Raw genomic sequence first — 6369 nt, 5'->3', positions numbered from 1 at the left:
CATGGCCAGCCAGTGACTTGGAGAATTGTAAGGAGAAAAAGCCTAATTAGCATCTTGAACATCACAGGAAAAGGGGGAGACCACATCTAGCACAGGGAATCGGGAGGCAAGAAGCAGGGATCCAAAGTGGGTAGAGGCTCTCCATGTAGCTGCGGGTCTGCCCATGTGCCTGAGGCGCTCGACAGCCAGAGATCCCCGCCCCCCGCCCCCCCCCCCCCCCCCCCCCCCCCGTGTGCTGGCAGTCACGTAGGGGCTGAGGCTGGCAAGGGAGAAATATGCAAAGACTCCAGCCTCCTGAGGCCTGTTCATAACTACTCAGGGACATGCCTTCATACTAATACAACAACAGAAATGTCAACATTAGCCAAGTGCTCAGTCAGTGCTGTTCTAGGGCCTTGGCCGTTCTAAGGACCTTTGAGAAAGGTGCTATTACCATCATCCCTCACTGTATGTATGTATCTCTGTGAGGTGGAGTGGCTCCCCCAAGATCACACAGCTGGGAGGAGCCTGAGCTGGGATGTGAACCAGAAAGAGAAGCTCTGGGGTCTATACTTTTAGCCCCCTCCCTCTCATGGCAGTGACCAGGGGGTCCTGGAGTCGTCCTATGTCTTCTCCCATCTCTACCTCATCGCCTGCCTCCCCTCCTGAGCTCTGGCTTTCCCATGCCCACCCCACCAGACTGGCCTGACCACTCAGCTGCCCCCTGGCTCCTGTAGGTGGAGCCCCTCCCCCTCCCATTCTGTAATAGCTCCTGCCCTCCCAGCAGCTCCCCTCTGTACCCCCCACCCCCAGCTGAGTCCTCTCTAAGGACCAGGCTAGTTTCAGAATGCCTGAGCTATAAAGACCTGACGAGTCATCTCATCCACTCCCATGCCCATTCTATAGGTTAGAAGACTGAGACCCCAGAGAGGATGACCGGGCTTGCCCAAGTTCACGGGCTGCTCCCATTCCCAACTTGACTCAAACAGCCTGTTCCATGGGCTCCTGGTGCCCACCCCAAGCCCACGGCCTCATCTCTTCCCCACATCTCATCCCCAGGCACTGACATGGACTGAGACCTCCCAACAATGTGGCAGGAAGAGCTCTCAGCTCCAACATACTTCACCAGCTAGCTGGCCTGGGTCCCCATATGGGCCACCTCCACCTGTGGACACAGGACAATCACTACCAGGATCCTTATGATCGAGTCTGGGCTCAATAGGCACTGTCTCTTCCAGTTGTATGCAAGACAGGCCCTGTTAGCTGTCAAGCCAGCAGAGGAGGCCAGGGGTGCCTCACACAGAAATCAGCGCATTGTCCCTTTTGAGGAACCAGACTCGTTAGTCAGTGGTTCTCAAATGCCAGGTTATGAGCCAGCTACAGCGAAATCACTTCTCAAAAATACAGCTTCCTAGGCTCTCCTCCCCAGGCTGTGATCTGGCAGGTCTAGGAGGGGGCCCAGGAATCAGTATTTGACAAGCCCCCTGTCCCCACCTAGCTAATTCTGGTGAGCGGGCTTGGGAACCACCGCTCAGAGCACTTGATCCACAGAGGGTCAAATCTGGGGACATCTTAAGGACCCTCTAGCCCAGTCCATCCATTGTACAGATGGGAAAACTCAGGCTTATGGGGTGTATCCTGGTCACGGGGTGACTCAGTGACAGTGCTATGACCCAAACCCAGGTGTCCCAGCTCCCAGACTGGGATGCTTGCCCTTCTGTTAAGCCACCTCCAGAACTACAGGAAAGTCCTTCCAGCTCGAGGTGGGAGGCAGGAGCTTCACAGAGAAGTGTTGGATGGGAATGAAGAACGTTGAAAGGAAATGCATAGTGCCTGCTTCTGCCCATCTCCCTCTGTTCCATGAGGTCCTGATGGAGCTTAGTCACAGTGCTCCGTGCAACATATTCTCTCTCTCTCTCTCTCTCTCTCTCACACACACACACACACACACACACACACAATCGTGCGCCCACAATGTGTGTGGATGGGTGACTGGATCGGGTTGTCCCGCGGTCTGACCCCTCCTCACCACACCCCTTCCTCTTGGGACCTGTGCATAACAGTGTTATTCATGGCCATTGCCTCCTGATGTATCAGTCTCGCCACAACTAAATATTAATAAAACTGTATTTTAAAACACCCTTGAGCCTCAGTTTCTCCATTTATAACCCGGGTTGCATCCACCTACCCTGCACACAGGGTCTCGGCAGGAATAAGACTTGAGGTTGCCGTAAAAAGTCTTGAAGCTACAGAGAGCCCTCCAGACAAGAGAAGGCGCATCCAACCCCGAAGGCAGTCCTTCAAAAACACCGCCCTCAGATGGCCTCCTGACGACACCTCTTTGGGGCAGATAGGGCCAAAATGAGCGTCCCTCTCTCTCCAGATAGGTACACTGAGGCAAAGCAAGGTAAGTGACTTACCCAAGGAGGCCCAGCTGGTTATCCAAAGATCCAGGACTGGAAACCAAGACATGGGAGCAGGCATAATCCAGGCCAGCTGGGGTTAACCAGAAAGCAGATCTAGCAGGGGTGGAGCAGCAGGTAGACAGGCAGCCTCCTCACACGTGCACACCAATGTCTGTGCACACACATGCTCACACCCTGTCTTTCTGCCAGCCCCGGCAGAATTAGGAATGCGTGCAGCATAGAGCACTGGCTGGACAATTACCCTGTCACTCCTGGTCCTAATTTCTCCCTCCTTGTCCTTGGACACAATTGGGAATCTCTTTTAGGCTCACAATTAGGCTCCATCTCCGACTGGCATTGTTTCCGCGCCTCACCACTTGATCCCCACTCTCCCCAAGCTTTTCTGTCTCAGCCCAGCAAAGCCAGACAGACCCCTCCTGCAACGTGTATGTCTCAGGCTCAGAATAATCTCCCCAAATGGAATGAAAACCCTTATGAAGTGATTTAATTTGACTCCAAGGCTACTGTTCCCAGCAGCATTTTCAGCGTCAACTTTCTCCCCAAAAGACAAACACCTCTTGTCTACAGTTGCCATTCAGGCCAAGTGTAAGGACAGCCATGGAAGCCCATTGCTCCTAAGACCCCAAACAACCAGACCACAGTGATCAGACACCCCCCCATCTGCCCACCTTGAGTGTGCTGGGGGTCAGGGAAGGAAGACATCTGGTCTCTTGTGAGGATGGAGAATAACAATTGCAGTGATTGTCAACACCAGTAATTGCCGTTTACAGTATGCCAGGCACTGTTCTAAGCATTTTGTATTTATTGCTTATTTAGTCCTCACACCAACTCTGTGAAATGGGTATTATTATTATGCCCATTTTAAAGACAGGGGCACTTGCAAAGACTGAGGCCACCTGACAACCAGAATCAGCATCATCGCATGGCAATGTTTGCTAGAGCAAAAAGAAATGCCTGCCCCTTTAAGTGGGACACGCACATCTCAGTTAGCCACATTCCCCACCGCCCCCTATTGTATTACACCTTGTTTTTCTGGCTCATTTAAGTGACTGGTTTTATCCCAGCAGGCATCTGAGTTTTCAACCCCTACACCACGCTGCCTCCTCCATCCTCACCTGGTCCTTAAGGAATCAGGATCTGAGACCCACAAATCTGAAGAAAGCTCTACCTTTTCCATCCTTGAGACCAACTCCTCCAGGAAGCCTTCCTTGTTAAATCATCAACATTGCAAACGCCTGAGCTGAAAGGATTCTCGGAGGTCATCTGATCCTAACCCAGCAGTTACAGATGAAGAGACTGAGGTCCAGGGAACCATGAAATGCTGCTCTCCCCTCACCCGGTCATTAAGCCCTGTTCCACCAGTAAGGTCTCCTTCGCTCCCTTTCCTACCTCTGGCGGAAGGTAGGGCTGGTACTATTCTCATACCCATTTGACAGATGAAGGAACTGAGGTGAGACACTGGATCTTTCTTTGCAACACACGAGGCTTCTCCCACTTCCAGGGTCTTCCTACCCACAAGCCAAGACTGATTCTCTCTCGTTATTTCTGACTCTCCTATCAGTCACTGAGCTCCAGGACCAGGTCTGGGCCCCCCACCCCCGGTGGCCTGGACACAGGCCTCAAGTAGCCTGAGTCGGATGCCCTCCTCAGCCCTCCTGCTCTGAGATGTGCACCCTTCATTCTGCCCCCCACTTCACAACCACCACAGGGACACTCTCCCTCTGGCCCAGGCAGGACCAGATTCTGCTCCCCTAATTTCCCAGCTGAAGAAGGCGCATCACAGAGGCTAAATGTCACCCAAAGTCACGGCTGCTCCCGGCAGAGATGAGACCAGCACCTGACCCATGACCCCTGACCCCTCCTTACCACATTTCCTGTTCCACTCTGCATTGCCCTCCAAGCCAAGAAGGGACTCTGCGATGTCACTGTAACCATTCCCCTTGCTTGGACCTCCCCTGGGGACCCTGATGACGTGGGAGCCACTCCCATTTCTGGGTGGGCAGTGGAGTCTTGGACCCATCCCAAGATAGTCATTTACTCAGTGCCTTTGGTATACAGGTCCTAGCGGATCTGTGGACACCCCCAGCACTGTCGGGCTAGGTACTGCTCCCCCGGCACGGCACAGGCTGCAGTCATAACTGTCACTCACTAAGCATCGTCCTTAGTCCTACATGGAGCAGCTGCCTGCACCAGGCAGTGCCACAGCAGCCCGTCACACCACAGGCTGGGGGCCCCTCCTTCCCCTGCCCCTCCCTCCCCTGCCCCGTCTCCCCGTCTCCCCAGCCCCAGGGTCACTACACACACGCCTTCAACTATGGATGGACCTCCGGGACTGTCAGGAATGGTCCCCCGCCGAGAGGGAATCCTGCTTAGCCATAATTAAACACCATCACTGCACCAGCTGCAAACAAAAGGGAACCCATAATGGGATTAGAATTGTCATGAATTAAAATCATAAATTCAATAAATGCCTTATCGGCCTCCTCTGGAAACGGCTGGCCCCCAGCGGCTGGCTTTGATAGGCGTAATGGAGGGGCTGCGGGAAGGCCAGTCAGGACAACCAGGCGGCTGGCAGGCAAGGAGGTGCTGGCCGGCTTCTCTCTGAGGTTCATCAGCCTCCGTGTCCCAAACTCCATCCACAGAAAGAGCTCATGGTGGCCATGCTCTGACTCATCCAAGCTGATGGGGCCACGTCAGGGGTCCTTCTCCAGACGAGGCTCCTGCAAGGGCAGACCAGGACAGCCCACAAAGCTCCAGAACCAGCAGTGGCTCCCTCGCACCCCCAGGATTTCATCCAGCCTAACTCTTCACTGACTTCCTGCCTTAGAATGGCTGACACACGCCTCTGCCACCCACCACACGGGCACTCATTAAATGGCCTTAGACATCAAATAGATGGTGTGGTTGGAAATACTTTGACACAGCAAAGTTCTGGGTTTGAATCCCAGTCCAGCTCATGAAGGCATGCAGGCACGCCCCGGACAGGTATCTGCGTTAGAACACATTCACCTTCCCTCCCACCCCGAGAAAACTACCCACCCAACCCTCACATTCTGCACTTCATTGCCAATCTCTGACTGAGTGCCGGACTGTGCTGACCACTGGGGGAATCAGCAGTGAGCAGGATGCCTAAGGTCATGAAGGTGACATGCCAATGGGGGAGACAGACATAAGCACGCAATTCCATGAATAATTGATCATTGCGGGGGGGGGGCACAAAGGAGAAGCCCAGGAGTCCCAGCTACACTGGGGTGGGACGTGCAGTGAGAGGAGATTTATGTGAAGAACTAGAGCTCCAGCTGAGGTCTGAAGGATGATCCAGGAGGAGAGGGCGAGGGAGGCTTACCGAGCTCTCACATAGAGAAGAGTACGTGCAAGAGCCCTGGGGTGGGAGCAGCAGGGGCTCCTAGTTTTATGGGACTTGAAGTTTATACAACTTGAGTGGGGGTGAGAGCTTTTAAAAAAGAATAGAAACCCTGGCTGAGTAGCTCAGATGGTTAGAGCATCATCCCAATGTGCCAAAGTTTAATCCCTGGTTAGGGCACATACAAGAAACAACCAATAAATAAATGCATAAATAAGTGGAACAACAAATTGATGTTTCTCTCTCTCCTTTCCACTCTCTCTAAAATGAATACAGTAAATACATTTTTTTAAAGATACAAAAGATGTAAAATTGAATTCTTTATTCAAAAGAATGCAAAATTGGGCACAAAAGTTCATGTGTATTTAGAATTAAAAAGTGTTACAAATTACACATTTTTTAAAGCTAAAAAATAGCACAAACATCACAAAATCCAAGGGGAAAAATATTTTTAATAAACCGCTTAAGATACCTCTATAATGTTTTTGTCTTACGTTTTGGGCTGCATACTCTTGACCTCTTTATAGGTCAACATTTTGTAACATCATTTTCTACAGAGAAGATAGAAAGATAATACCCACTCTGGTCAGCAGAATAATG

Source organism: Saccopteryx bilineata, chromosome 3 (genome assembly GCF_036850765.1).
Source record: "Saccopteryx bilineata isolate mSacBil1 chromosome 3, mSacBil1_pri_phased_curated, whole genome shotgun sequence".
Taxonomy (NCBI): Eukaryota; Metazoa; Chordata; class Mammalia; order Chiroptera; family Emballonuridae; genus Saccopteryx; species Saccopteryx bilineata.
Note: the sequence above shows the minus strand (reverse complement) of the source record.